This window comes from Mercenaria mercenaria, chromosome 5, assembly GCF_021730395.1.
Source record: "Mercenaria mercenaria strain notata chromosome 5, MADL_Memer_1, whole genome shotgun sequence".
Classification (NCBI taxonomy): domain Eukaryota; kingdom Metazoa; phylum Mollusca; class Bivalvia; order Venerida; family Veneridae; genus Mercenaria; species Mercenaria mercenaria.
This window is the reverse complement of record NC_069365.1, coordinates 57,869,934-57,885,829: the sequence shown is the minus strand read 5'-3', so window position 1 is coordinate 57,885,829 and position 15,896 is coordinate 57,869,934. Positions and strand designations below refer to the sequence as shown.

Here is a 15,896-nt window from a genome sequence, read left to right as displayed (position 1 = left end):
CTTTTGGACTAAACTTCATAAAGAAAATGTGGCATCTAAGAGTAATATAAAGTTTTTCAAAAAAGGTAGATAATTAAAAAATGGACGACCTAGAGTAATGGTTTCCTTGTCCCTACACTCCTTCTCACTGACTTTCTATCAGTTGAAGTACGTAGTGAAAACTTAACTTGCATAGTATCGAGTTATGCCCCTAAAGTAAGGTTTAAAAATGAGATTATTAAAAATGGGACCACCAACAGTTATGGGTCCTTGCCCAGATTTCCTATCAAATGAGGTCTAACAGTGTAATAAAGTTTCGACTTGATGTAACTTCAATACTTATTTATTTATCACCGGTCAAGAAGTGATTCAAAAGGAGATATATTAAAAGGTGTGACCACATAGAGTTATAATTTTTTGTCAAATCGAGTTATGGGGATTGGTTTTCCTTGTGTAGACTTCGATAGTAAATAACTATTTTAAGTTCAAGTCAAAAGCTTTAATATAACAGAGATGTTTGAAATTTTCAAAAATTTTAACAAAAGATCTAAGTTACAAAAAGGGCATAATTTCTGTCAAATCAATCAGAGTTATGGGATTTGCTTCCTTGGTTGTAGATTTCGATAGTAATAACTAGATTAAAGTTTCAAAATCAAGAGCGTTCGACAGTAAACAAGATTTATGCCTTTTATCAAACATTTTAAACCAAAAATTCTAAGATAAAAAGGGACTATAATTCCCTAACAAAATTCAAACAGAGTTGTGGGGATTGTTTCTTACGCGTGTAGACTTAAATAGTAAATTAGTTTTTTAAGTTACAAGTCACTAATTTTTTATGATAGTAACAAAGATATTTGACCTTTTTTTTTTTGGAACAAAAATTAAACAGAAAAATCTTACTAAAGAAAGGGGCATAAATCTGTCAAATTCCAAATCAGATTATGGGGATGCTTTTCTTGTTGTAGATTCGATAGTAAATTAACTATTTAAAGTTTGCAAGTCAATAGCTTTGATAGTAACAGAGATATTTGACTTTATCCAAAACTTCAACCAAAAATTCTAAAGTTAAAAAGGGGCATAATTATATCAAAATTCAATCAGAGTTTATGCGGATAGTTTCTCCTGGTGAAGCCTTTGAATGTAACACAACTATTTTAAGTTTCAAGTCCAAATGCTTCGATAGTAACAGAGATATTGCCTTTAGCAAAAACTTTAACCAAAAATTCAAGTTAAAAAGGGACATAGTTCTAACAAATTCAAATCAAGTTATCGTGATTGGTTTCTACGCATGTAGACCTTAAATAGTAGCTTATATTTAAGATTCAGTCAATAGGATTGATAGTAACAAAGATAATTGTCTTGATCAAAAAAAAAATTAACAGAAATTCTTAATTAAAAAGGGGCATAATTCTGTAAAAAAAATTCAATCACAGTTATGGGGATATGATTTTCCTTGTGTAGGACTTCGACCAGTAAATAAAGTATTTTAAGTTTCAAGTCCAATTGCATTGATAGTAACAGAGATATTTGACTTCATCAAAAACTTTTTAACCAAAATTCTAAGTTAAAAGGGGACATAATTCTATCAAAATTCAAACAGAGTAACGCAACCTGATTTTTTCCTGGTGTAGACTTCGATAGTAAATCATATATTAAGTTTCAAGTCAGTACTTTGATAGAAACAGAGATATTTGTCTTTATAATAAAATTTAACAGAAGAATCTTAATTAAAAAGGGCATAATTTGTAAAAATTCCAAACAGAGTTATGGGATTGTTCTTCCCTCGTGTAGACTTGGATAGTAAATAACTAGTTAATTTTCAAGTCAATAGCTTTGATAGTAACAGGCAAGATAATGTGACTTTTCACAAACATTAATCAAAAAATTCTAATTAAAAGGGGCAATAATTCTCACAAATTCAATCAGAGTTATGGGGATTATTTCTCCAGTGTAGACTTCGATATAAATAATATTATAAGTTTCAAGGTCAATAGCTTTCATTGATAGTAACAGAGAACATTTAGACTTTATCAAAACTATAACCAAAACAATGCTAAATTAAAAAGTGGCCTAATTCTGTAAAAAAATCAATCAGAGTTACGGTGAAAGTACTTCCTTGTGTAGACATTGATAATGAATAAGTATTTTAAGTTTTTCAAGTCAATAACTTTGACAGTAACAGAGATATTGACTTATCAAAATATTTTAACCCAACGAGACGGCCGACGCCGAGAGAGTGCACTAGCTCTACTATTTCTTCGAAAAGGTCGAGCTAAAAACAGGCACATAGATACCAAATTTATATCACCTACCGTAACAAAAACAACATAGTGATGATATAATACCTCAAACCTATTAAACCGTTATAAAACACTTTTCAATATCGCGCATAAGATAATTTAAACTATGTTGAGACGGTCCCCTTGAAAAATCTATCGCCTTAGGTGTCCACAGTCCACGTAGACTTAATCCGTAAATGTCTATTACCTGCGAACATATTGCTTAATACGTGCGCAGATGCTATCTTTATATCAATACGCGCAGGTATTAGATGGCATGTGAGCACGAAACAAATAAAAACATAAACAGGTAATAAGACATCTATGCCACATCTGTGCTACAGTAGGTAGTACTAGCCTCGCAGTGTATATGTGGTTCCTTCAATGTGAATTATATATACGTCATGAGCATAAACAACACATAGGTTTTGTTTTATGCAAACTTTTAAGTTAATCTTCCAGCAAAGAACCTTAAAAACTATTAACTTAATGTTGTTTACTGTAGCTGTACCTTCTCAATCTGTGTAGAATGTTTAACTTGACTTTTGAGTATGGAAAAGTGGATTCTAGTCAAGTGCAAAGCGGTCGTCTGCTTTTCATTATGAAACCTTGGCCTTTATTTATCATACAAACAATTTATCAATTCCGTCCCGCTGAATGTAATATTCAGTATCATTTTTAGACAAGCTCATAGACTATGATATCTTTCTGCATTTTTTGACAATGTAGTGAATATATCCTATGTTCAATATCCTCTGCAAAATCTCTCAAACAGACTGGCTTTTGTCTATATGGAATTAAATTCGAAAAAAGGGGAATGTAGAAATATATCTATCATCAATCTAGTGGCTAGTCTATATCATTTTAAGAACATAAAGTGATCTATCGTCTTGTGCATATGAAAATATCATTACTTTGGTATATCCCAGGCGGCCTTATAAAACGTATTACCGTCTGAAGGCTATTTAACGCTTCCATAGAATCAACAGGAAATTTCCCTTAATATAAGTTCCAAGTGCATGTATATTAATTCTTACTGATTTTAAAGTACTAGATATCGCGTGAAATGTTTATTTTTTATTTAAAAAGATCAGCTCCGCCACGTGATATATGAGCCGTGCCATGAGAAAATCAACATAGTGGCTTTGCGAGCAGCATGGATCCGGACCAGCCTGCACATCCGCGCAGTCTGGTCAGGATCAACGCTGTTCGATTTTAAAGCCTATTGCAATGAGAGAAACCATTAGTGAACAGCATGTATCCTGACCAGACTGCGCGAATGTTCCATGCTGGTCGAAAAGCCACTGTGTTGGTTTTCTCATGGTGCGGCTCATTTATTTTAGGATATTTCTGAAATATGTAGGTATGCAGCGTTCAAAATATAAAGTATCTGACATCAGAGGTATATGCTAACACTTTTAGACAATATCAGAAAAGATCTTTGGAATGATTTGATGAAGTTTGTGTTATTTCCGAGTGCAAACATTTTTTTCGTAGATGAAAAACTGGCATGTCTTACTAAAGCCCAGTATTTTCAAATCGTTAGAAGAAAAATGAACATTGACCCCATATAATTTAGCAAATAAAAAGAAGTCCACGCTGATACATTTAGACGGCGTAGTAGCCCCTGCGCAAGACAAATGCGACTTACTTTTCCGAGTTTAACCTATGTACTTTCATTTTCACTGCTTCCGCGAAAAGCTGAAGGTCGTCAGACGTCATTTCTTTTGTTGTCAAAGACGTATGTATACCTGGCGAGATTGTTTTAAATAAAAATATGTCGGTCGTCCTAGGATAAAAAGCCGTGAATATTGGAGGAGGTTGTATTGTAACGTTATACTGTTGTTAAAACTTGTTTACAAACAATAACCTCCAAAAGTCAATAATTAAAAATCTCAAAACACTGAAAGTGGCCTTTTATACACCAAACTTATTAAAAACTGTTATCTGATTTTATCAAAAATATGCAACCGCTGAAGTTGAAATATAACAAAATGGGATGAAATCAAATTGTTATGTTTATAAATAGTCAGATTCTTTGCAAGAAAATACCAAATAAAATGAAATTGCTCTTTGTTTCATATAGAATTCTGCTACTTCAGATCCATTTTTTTTTTTTTTGATTTAACGTTGCACCGACACATCATAGGTCATATGGCGACTTCAGATCCAATTTGATACAGTTTCTAGAAAGACGTATTTTCAACAAAATATCGATCAAAGCATTTGCTACATGAAAAACGAAAGAAAAAGGGTAGTGGTAATACGCAGTGAGGAAGTCAGATATCTTCATATTGCCGCTGTCCGCATAATAAAAACCTTTTTGTTTTCAAACAAACAACCGAACGCATGCAAAGTTTCTTATTTATTTAAAATACATTGAATTTCCACGTGTGAAATAATACCCATTTGGCTCCCGGTTTACGCACCAATGCGCTAAAAATGGAACAAATAGATCTATATTATCATAAGGGTCTACTTTCGAACTACAACCACGGAAGTATATATTTGAACGAATTACTTCTTTATAACCTGCAGGAAATAGGGAGCATTTAAGTTTCATGCTAGTCTGGCTACCGGCTAGATAACCATCTTTTTAGAAAAGATTCTGTTGAATATTCTGACTTCATCAGTCTTGTCTCTGATTATCTAGCGTTTTTGAGAAGAAAAGGGACATAATTATAAAAATTTTGAGCAAACTCAGGAGTTATCTCCTGTGAACAAAACACAGGGTCTGAAAACAAACTGTAGTTTCATACAAGCATTTTCGTGGAAAAAACTGAACGCGCCTTTCTTGTCAGTCATTTCATAATAATGTAACAAACGTGCATGTGTTTTTAATAATTCATATTTATGTTATAGAAACGGTTTCGAGTTTAGTCCAGTCAGGTGTACACGAAATCACTATCGAGTCATCGAACTGCTGCGTGCACCTAATGCTCTCACGCTTCCTGTGTATTATCTGCGTAACAAAGGAAATACCATAACCCTCCGTAGTTAATACATTGTTGTTTTTCTTCTTTTTTTTCCTTTTTTTAAGCATGTCCGACAGGAAGGCAATAATAAGATAGATTTATGGCCACCGATCTATCGCTATCAAATAAGGGGCATGCAATGTTCACGACACTTAACTGACGCAACTGGACGGTGAGGGTACGAGTCTAAAATGTGGTGGAATGACCTGTCCATGAAGTATTAACAAAACACTTCAAAACTCTAATTCATGATGAAGCATAAATTATTCTCCAGGAAAATTCTGAAAAAAATCATCCTCAAAATGTTCCTGTTACGTCAGTACTTGCACGAAACGAGCTTAATGATGTTTAAGGTATCCAAGACACTGTCCGAGGTAACAAAAAGTTGCAATTATCAAATAAAACACAGATATGTATAACTTCATTATATTAGATTCATCTATTATATCACAAATGTAAATAATAGTCTTGACAATTAATTTAAAATATCATGTACACATTTATATACATGTATCCTCTTGACAAATTTGCACAAAACATACATAATTTACATTATGGTGGTTTTGTAGTTGTTGTTGTTGTTTGCTCGAATTGAGAAAATCTTAAGTTTTCAAACCCATAGATATTTTAAGAAAATTAGGCAAACGAAAAGGAGAATCCATATGCTGAGTCCAGGTTTTGTGTTATATTTCCGGTTAAATGACGTCATGCCTTTACTTCCGGTTTGTCAGACGTGTAGAAATTCCTATGTCAAAATAACTCTAGGTGAAACATTTTTTATAAATCTTGATAATCATTGTACTTATTGTATTATGCTGCTTTCTGAATTCGGATAACAGCAAAATCCAACTTCGATATCGGTCTATCAACTGATTTATCAATATTTTGTCAAGAAAATGTCAATGTATCGATTACGGAGTCCGCAGAATACCAGTTATAAATCGATAAATATATGATAAATTAAATGGCAATATCGATGCCGTTTACAGAGATGTAAATGCTGACTGAGAGTTCTGTTCTGGTCCGTTCTGTTCTGTTCTGTTCCGTTCTGTTCTAGTTAAATATCCATTAAATGATAGATGGTATTTCATCAGCAAAGGGGAGAATTTCCAAACGATATATCAGATCATGATTTTGAATGTCTAACGACTGACACAACTTGTTAGATTGGGTTCCTTTGGCTTTAAACTGTTGTTGTCTTTTGAATAACACGTATATGAAGCAAAATGCCGTGCCGTATTCTGGTTTACCGCAAGGAGACGTATATTTCTCTTCGACCTGAAATATAAATTATTTAATTCGAACACGTATACAAATACTAATGAAATCATCTAGCAAAACATCTCTATTAAAACACACAAAACACACACATTTTGTGCGCACAGCCACTGTCGCACACACGTGCAACGCACATACATATAAATTATTATTTTGTTGAATACAATTATTATTCATCAGGTGATTTTATGACACAGACATGTACCTTTTTGTGTTCCAATAGTATTTATCAACAAGTAGGATTGATATTAAATTTGATATTTGTTTGCAAACAAATACAATGTTAATTTGTAACAGTGCATTCTTTAAAAACATCTGAAACATGATGAAGACTCATGAAGTTCTCATTCTACAAGCAGGTTTTTGTTTGTTTTTGTTTTTGGGTTTTACGCCATTTTTCAACAGTATTTCAGTCATGTAACGTCGGGCAGTTAACCTAACCAGTGTTCCTGGATTTTGTACCAGTACAAACCTGTTCTCCGCAAGTAACTGCCAATTTCCCCACATGAATCAGAGGTGGAGGACTAATGATTTCAGACACAATGTCGTTTATCAAATAGTCACGGAGAACATACGCCACGCCCGAGGATCGAACTCGCGACACCGCGATCCGTAGACCGACGCTCTACCTACTGAGCTGGTGGGCGGGTCTTTTACAAGCAGGTAGTTGTACACGTTTGATAAACCGGAAGTAATGTTTTAAAGGTGATTAATTAGGAAAACGTGGAATAAAGCAGTATCGGATATAGGATTTGGTGTTAGAGGGGACGTAAATAAGTCGTAGTGTAGAGCAACTTGGGGGGTCTGGGGTCATGCTCCCCCTGAAAATTTTGAAAACAATTGCCCCATCTGGTGCATTCTGTGTGTTCTTAGGTACTTTATCTGGTATTCACAAATCAGTACAAGTAACATATTAATTAAAGTAATGTTTTATGAATTTTCAGACTAATTCTTTCGTATTAGCCAGATTTCTGAGGATTTTTATGGGAGGGTTTTACCTAGGACTAATTCTGTTTTAAATGTGCAAGCAGAGCGAGCGAGAAAACAATGCATTTTTTTTCACCCAGAACAAAAAAATTACCTATGCGACAGAGAAAAAAATACATATGAGCCGCACCATGAGAAAACCAACCTAGTGCGTTTGCGACCTTCATGGATCAAGACCAGCCTGCGCATCCCTACAGTCTGGTAAGGATCCAAGCTGTTCGCTTTCAAAGCCTATTGGAATAACAGAAAACTGTTACGAACATCATGGATCCTGACCAGACTGCAGATGCACAGGCTGGTCTGGATCAATGATGGTCGGAAACGCACTATGTTGGTTTTCTCATGGCGCGGCTCATATTTTATATTTCTAACCCAGAACAGAAGACAAATTACGTATTCGAGTGTAGCGAGCAAGAAAATTGCATATTTTTCACCCATGCGAGCAAAGCGAGCGTGAAAAAAAAACAACATTTTTTTTTATTTTCAGTCAGAACAAAAGACAAATAATGTACGTGAGCGTAGCGAGCGAGAAACGTGTATATTTTTTGCAGTAATTGTACCCAAACAAAAGACAAATTACGTATGCTCCGGCGATTTTAGAAGGGGTGCGCGCCGGGTACGCCCCCCTCTGGATCCGCTAGTGTAAAGCCTGGATGAAAACAACCTTATGAATTAAACGTAATCGATGAGTAAATTTATTATAAGAGCAACGTTTCTATTTTTCTTACACGTTATGTCATTCCGAAAAATGTTTTTAAAATATATAAATTTGCGCGTCTCCAATCGTGGACAAAAGGATCGTGTGAACTAGGTCACAGCCATTCGAAAGCGGAAGTTGAAGATGGTCGAAACTTACTGTGTGTTACGAAGATGGACGAAACGTGTCACGTGACCCAAATTTTTTTCTTATTTTTTTTAAAAAAAAAATGATAATATATATATACAAAAATATAATATTTTATCATTCAAATAAAGTATTAGTGTATCACACATCTACGAATAAAAAAAATCTGTACAGTATCGAAAACCTGTCACGTGACTTGCTCCATGTCCCACACGCGAACAAAAATTAAGCTTATCAATAAAAATTAAGACTTACCCTAATTTTAAGATTTTGACACTTGTGGCCGGAAATTACCATCTTCGTTTTTAGCTTACATCTTGAAGTCGTGCTTTCACCAACTTGAAAGCAGATGTGCAAGTTTTGTCAATCATAGATGAAGCAGACATACCTGAAACAATCACAATTCATTATTATCAATACTAATCGCTTATAGTTTCGATTCATTAAATCGGTAATTTCTTTATAAAATTTACGCAAAAACTGATCTTAACAGATTATGAATTGTCGCGCAAACAGACTGTCTAATCGTTCATCATTTCAAAATCTACACTTCTGAAACATTATCAGCAAGATAATTACAGAAACTGAAAACGTGGCAACATCAGAAAGAGAATGTGTTAACTAATGTAACACAGATGAAGTATAAATGCATGCGTTGTACAGAACTTTAAGAGCAGGCCTTTTCGAGAACCGAGCTTTGCGGTAACGCACATGGTGATGGATTTGAAAAATCCGCCGGAAGATAACAAGGCAAACCTATCGCGAGAACTTTTTTCTCTGCACAGTCGGAAAAGAGGACGTCATTCTATTGCTCTAAATTATCACTCAAGTTTCTAAATGATCATATTCTTCCGATAGATAAACTTTAGAAAGATACTGGAAATACTGGCATTAATATTCCAAAAGTCAGTATAACGTGGCGAATAGGAAATAGAAATAACTTCACCATGACATCGGTTCTTTGGAAAATTTACAAATTAGGGGGACATTTGGCTGAAAACACGCAAATGCCACAAGTCTGCATTGATACAAGTGCGAAAAACGTCATTAAAATACAATTTTGAGAATACTAGGAATTCGAGAGGCGAAGTAGTGCATATAATTAGTACGTCATCTGACGACATTTTAGAGAAAACGTGCATTTATGTACACGATGATAATTGTCGGTAAGGTGTCTGCTTCTGATTACATTTTTTTTTTAAAAAGGCAACTATACATAAGTTCTAACTCAAAAAATATAGTCTATCGGTTATGCTTAACATAGGTGTTCTGTAGCATTTCACACCTGATCAATAAAAGTGTCAAACCACAAAACAAAATTTAATTTAAAAGTCAACTAACCCTTCATTTCTTTATCGTCCGTGTTATCATCTTAGGTAGCAGTTGGAACTGTTTGGACATTTCACAAGTCGGCTGAAGATATTCGCATGCACATAGAGATCTGAAAGTAAATGAAGGATAAATAAAAAATGTATCGTTTTGTTAATTTGCTAAATATGGGTGTTCTGTAGCATTTTATATAAATATGTACCATGTATTAGATACTTCAGTCAATCTTACTGATTGTTCAAGTAGAGCTAGCAGCCGATAGTTTCTGTTTTGAATTTGACTCAAATTTTGAGCCGCTACATAATGTCATTTGAATTTTTTTCAGAAGTTTTACTAATAGCGAGCTCAAAGAATCGAGCTTTACGGTAACGCAAGTATAAATCTTTGTACAGAGAGCTATTGCCCTAGCAACGGGAGACAATTTTCGCGCATGCACAATCTATGTAGGGCAAAAAGACTTGACCGCACAATATAAATTGCGTTAGAGTTATATTGTATTTCAATCTATTCGATCAGTAATGAATTTATTTTATAGTTAATATCCACCACAAGATAAAGAAAAATATCTTTGCAAAACCACACCTGGTATACTTTAATGCGTATTACCATTGATGATTTTGGATTAATAAACTATTTTTTGCAGTAATTTTGATCTCGACAAATTTAGGTTTTAAGAAAAAAAAAGATATTTTCCATGAATTTATAAAGTAATTCTGAAGTTTTTTTTCATTTCCTAACATGATCTCACAGAACTTACCACCTATGGTAATAAGCTTACATGATACTTGCAATATAATTTAAAGATGAAGCTAAAAACGAAATGTTCAATTAACAAAATCCAGTCTTTGATTTTGTATCCAGTTACACTCAAATCGGGATCAATTCATTCCGTATTCAAAAAATATTAATCATCTTATAATTGTTATTTTTTTTATTTCTATTGATTCTTTGAATTCGAAAGTTTTATTTGACAATATCAAAGTAGTTCGGATGGTGAATGCAGCGGTTAGATTTAATAGAGAGGGGGCGGGTAGCGGGGAGGGGTGTTCTACACTTACATTCTTTATCTGTTGTTAACCCTTGCCCTGCTAAATTTCTATAATGATCTTCTCCATCTTTCAATTTGGACAGTACCATTAACTATTAAAAGTGGTGCTTACCAAAAAGATACTGACTGAATGGCGAATAGTGCCGATCATGATCAGACTGCACGGATGTGATAAATGTAAATATCCATAAAGTTCCAAAGTACACAAAGTACATGTATATAAATTCTGATAGATTTTAAAATACTAGATATCAGTTTCTTTTACTTGACATTTGTCGGTAACTAACTGATTATTAAACAATCAGTTCCATGCCGATCATCATTATACCTTGTTAAATAACAAAATAAATTGGTGCATATTATTATGCTTAGCTTTTTTATTTATTTATATTTTTTTGCTGAATTTCAAATAGAATTCATTCAAGGGATAGAGTCATTCCAATGTCACTTTATCAGGTTATTAATATATTTTCCGAAAATGTAAGCTGTGTCAGCTTTGATTTTCGTTGTACATAGGCATGAAGAAAGCAAAATGAAATAATACCGCAAAGTTGTTATACAAAACGGAAATCAATATGCCTTAAGTTACTAATTATTTGAAATTTTATCTCTTGTATTTTAAACCCGACCATATACATTGAGCTAGGAAAATCAATACAACCATTCATTTTTAGCGTCGGCGTCGGCGTCGGTGTCGGCGTCGGCGTCGGCGTCGGCGTCGGCGTCACACCCTGGTTAAGTTTTTCGTACCAGTCCACATTTTGACAAAGTCTTTTGAGATAAAGCTTTGAAACTTTCAACACTTGTTTACCATCACCATGTCCAGTTATAGGCAAGAGTACATAACTCTGTCAAGCATTTTGACTGAATTATGGCCCCTTTTGACTTAGAAATCTTGGTTAAGTTTTTCGTACCAGTTCATATTTTGACAAAGTCTTTTGAGATAAAGCTTTGAAACTTTCAACACTTGTTTACCATCACCATGCTCAGTTGTAGGCAAGAGTACATAACTCTACCAAGCATTTTGGTTGAATTATGGCCCCTTTTTGACTTAGAAATCTTGGTTATGTTTTTCGTACCAGTCCACATTTTGACAAAGTCTTTTGAGATAAAGCTTTGAAACTTTCAACACTTGTTTACCATCACAATGTCCAGTTGTAGGCAAGAGTACATAACTCCATCAAGCATTTTGACTGAATTATGGCCCCTTTTGACTTAGAAATCTTGGTTAAGTTTTTCGTACCAGTTTATATTTTGTGTAAAGTGTTTGACATATGGCTTTGAAACTTTTATATCTTGTTCAGTATAATAGTCTCTATCAATAGGCAAGAGTACGTAGCTCTCTCATCTTTTTTGGCTGAATTATGGCCCTTTTTGAACTTGGAAATTGGTTCTGTTTTGTAAATGTCCATGTTTTGTCAAGACTATTTGACATATGGCTTTTAAACTTTAAACACTTGTTTATCATTATGATTTCCATCTGTAGGCAAGAGTACATAACTCTGACAATTATTTTGACTGAATTATGGCCCTTTTTGAACTTTGAAATTTGTTCAGTTTTTCTTACAAGTCAGCGTTTTGTCAAAACTGTTTGAACTGTGGCTTTGAAACTTTTAACACTAGTTTATCAACATGATTTCCATCTGTAGGCAAGAGTACATAACTCTGTCAACTATTTTGACTGAATTATGGCCCTTTTTGGACTTAGAAATTAGTGATATTTTTCATATAAGTCCATGTTTTGCCTAACATATAACTTAACATATTTGCTATCATGGTCACACATTGCCATTTAGTGCAAGACTAATCGAAATCCACAAATACAGGAACATTTTTTGTTTAATCCATATTTTTGTTTAGTCTGAAAATCTATGGAAATATTTTGACCCCATTCTTCAATCAATTCTTCGAATAGTCGAGCGCGCTGTCATCCGACAGCTCTTGTTTACACAACAATTGCTCGTCCGTGAAAATGTATAAATATAAACAATCAGCTTTAGAATATATCTGACTATTTTATTCAGAAAACGTCAACCGGGCAACAATTCAAAACTTGCCCACGTCTATGATAACCGAGAATATGGCCATGAAGGGAAGAATGAAAAATAGAGAAAACTCTAACAATATTTGTGCCACACTGGACTCCTGCTCATCGCCTGTATGCCATGTTCGGAGTCAATACCTTGCCGTGTTTTTGCGTTATGCTTTGGGCAATCAAACACCAACTGAAATAAGAAAACTGAACAAATGCAAGAGTTATGGTTATTTTGTATCTCTCATTCTGTTATGGTTTAAATTCTAATCGGGTTGGTCTTTAAAGGGACTAACCCAAACATTTTAGGTGAAAAAATAATTTCTCTCAAAATCCATACAAATGAGTTCTCTGAAAGTGACAAGTCTTATAAACTTTAGACATAAGACTTTTGCAAGATATTCTTATAAATAACCAAAACCATCATGCAGAAGGAAGTAAACCGTTGCAACGCTTTTGAAAAAATGCATAAAAGTTACATTCATCTTGCAATTTTACCAATATCTAACTTTTGTTTTCAACCACTTCATCATTTTTCAGTGTGATATATTCATTCTATGCCAATCTTGATGGAAATGAACATGTTAAAAAATTTCACTCAAACCGCGGGCGAGTAGCTTTAATAAAAATCAAGCTCGTTTTCAGAACCTTTGAATTATTTTGATTGTAAACGTGATTGCATGTATGTGATTTATTTACATGATATATCAATAAATACTATTTAAACTAATAATCGAGAAAAACGATCGGCAAAGGAAAACTGAATAAGGAGAATAACTAAAAGCTTATTGAGTCTAGAGTTACGTTTTACCACCACATTCCTCCCTGTGGATGCTTATCTGTATTATTTGAAGTTTGAAGTAAATACCTTGTAGAGTATTCAAGTTGAGCTCCAGACAAGAGGAAACATCTAGTTGAAAAAAAGAAGGGGGAATAATTAGAAAATGCTGCTAGAGCTGTTACAGTGGTACTTTGCTCCTGAAACGCAAAGAGGACACGACTGACGGACATTAGTATGGCCTAATATTTCCACAGTGGTAAGCATTCCAAGTGCTTACTTATACAGTGCTGACATATAATAATACCTATCAAAGTTAGAAGGGGAATTTACCCATAAGTTAGTAACACAAGAAAAAAGAAAGAAAAAAAGAAAAAAAGAACAGCATGAAAACAATCATGAAAAAAAAATGAAGTAGGCCTGATCAGACAAATTACACTTAGTCTATAACTGTAGCTTAATGAGCTAAGTTTACGCTCGTCGGCAATTTCCTATGATTTTCGTTATTTGCCGAGTGGTATTTTGATGATGCAGGTTTACACAGCTGTTTGTAGCAGGTAACTTACAAATGCTTCAAAATAATATCAGCCTGGAATATTGGGATTTCTAATAATGGGTAAATATCTTAAAAATAAACATAGGTACGTATTACACATTTTATTTGACCATAAAACTAATAGTTGATAATGAATATGCAGTATATTAAAATCGACAATGTAGATGTTTTTCTATATGCAAAATTACCATCAACATTGTGCTTTTTCAACAGGCTCTAATTATGGAATATTGCTTGAGATCAAAATTGTTCAAAAACGTGAAAAAAATTAAGCCCACGACCCTATCTTTTTACTAGCTGATTTTTAGTATACCCTGGAGCTCTAAAAATATCATAAACCTGTGGAACGCCGACGGACGTATCCGTGCCTACAGACGACATCGTGAACGCTACGCTAACAATTGCGTTCTGCAGCACAATCCTTACGGTGGGGCGGAGTTACGGTCTGGGCAGCCATCAACCATAGATTTAAGTCCCACTTCGTCGTGTGCCAAGGTAATCTCACAGCCAGGCGTTAAATCGACCAGATATTACGTCCTGTGGTTGTCCCTATATTCCATCAACGTCAAGATTTGGTCTTTCAGCATGACAACGCGCGACCTCACGTTGCACGTGTCACCAGGAACTTGTACAGACTAGCAACATTAACGTTTTGCCTTGGCCGTCGTGCTCACCCGACTGCAGTCCGATTGAACACGCCTGGGATAACCTTGGACGGTGGTTACGTCAACGTCAACCGCAGCGTTCCAACGTCCAGGAACTGATAGTAGCGTTCCACCAGGGGTGTGCCAGAATCCCACGGTATCTGCTACGTAACTGGTGCGGGTCCATGGGGCGACGTCTTGCTACAGTAACTGTGGCTGCCAGTAGAGGTGGCCACACGCGCTACTGATGGTGTCAGTGAAATTCCTCTGACCAGTCTATTGAAATTCAAAATTTGATGCATAATGCGACAATGAAATGCTGTCTAATTAACCAACAATTCTTTTAAATCATTAGATTTGCGATAAATTTACTGATTGTGTCAGTGAAATTCCTCTGACCAGTCTATTGAAATTCAAGCTTTGAAGCATAATGCAACCATAAAATGCTGTCTAATTAACCAACAATTCTTGCGAATTTTTGAATCACGGTTAACAAAATATTGTACAATGAGTTTGAGGCGTTTCTTTTTCTCCTCAGTCTACAAATAAGAATTCAAAGTCCACAGATGATGTGGGTTGCTACAAGACTGATAATGTTTTGTTAGTCTCCGCTAGTAAGATTTTCCAAGAAATTACCATGAAACAAGTCTTCGGAAGGACAGAATTTGACGATGGACGCAAAGAGGGTGTAACTGAAAGAAAAAACAAAGAAGAAAAAACAGAACAGAACAAAACAAAACAAAAAAGCACATCAAAATCGATATCTACGTACGTGGAACTGCCGGTTTTTTCCCAGTCAGTGTTTTATTATAAAAGGTTTATACATGTATGTAATTCTAATCAAGTTTGGTGGTTGATACGATTTTAGAAAAAGTCCAGGAAAAATATGGGTATTCAGATCCGATCTTCTTCAATTTTGTGATAATTAGAATGTTCAAAGTCATCTTCACACTGCCTGTACTTTACAGTGGTTTTATATAAACAAGTATAGTCAACTCTTAAATTAGAAAGCAAGTGTTAAAATGATCAAATTTGACGTTTTCCTGAAAAAAGAAAAGAATGTCATTATAAGTATATATTTTCTATGAAGCATGCAGTTCTGCGTTATTCCCTGTTGTCGCAGAAGAAAAGGCGTCTATGTGAAATGACGACACATGTTTACTATTC

The 15,896-nt window shown here is 34.5% G+C and overlaps 1 protein-coding gene and 1 long non-coding RNA gene across 2 annotated transcripts in view; both read right to left on the bottom strand.

Moving 5' to 3' along the window:
- Positions 1 to 15,896, bottom strand: part of LOC123544545 (torsin-1A-like) — an 82,853-nt gene that overhangs the window by 19,682 nt on the left and 47,275 nt on the right. The window lies entirely within an intron of this gene.
- On the bottom strand, positions 5,644 to 8,715 carry LOC128557079 (uncharacterized). Its single transcript, XR_008371017.1, has 2 exons — positions 8,598 to 8,715; positions 5,644 to 6,511 (listed from the first exon to the last, which is right to left on the bottom strand). It is a non-coding gene; the product is annotated as an uncharacterized LOC128557079 (long non-coding RNA).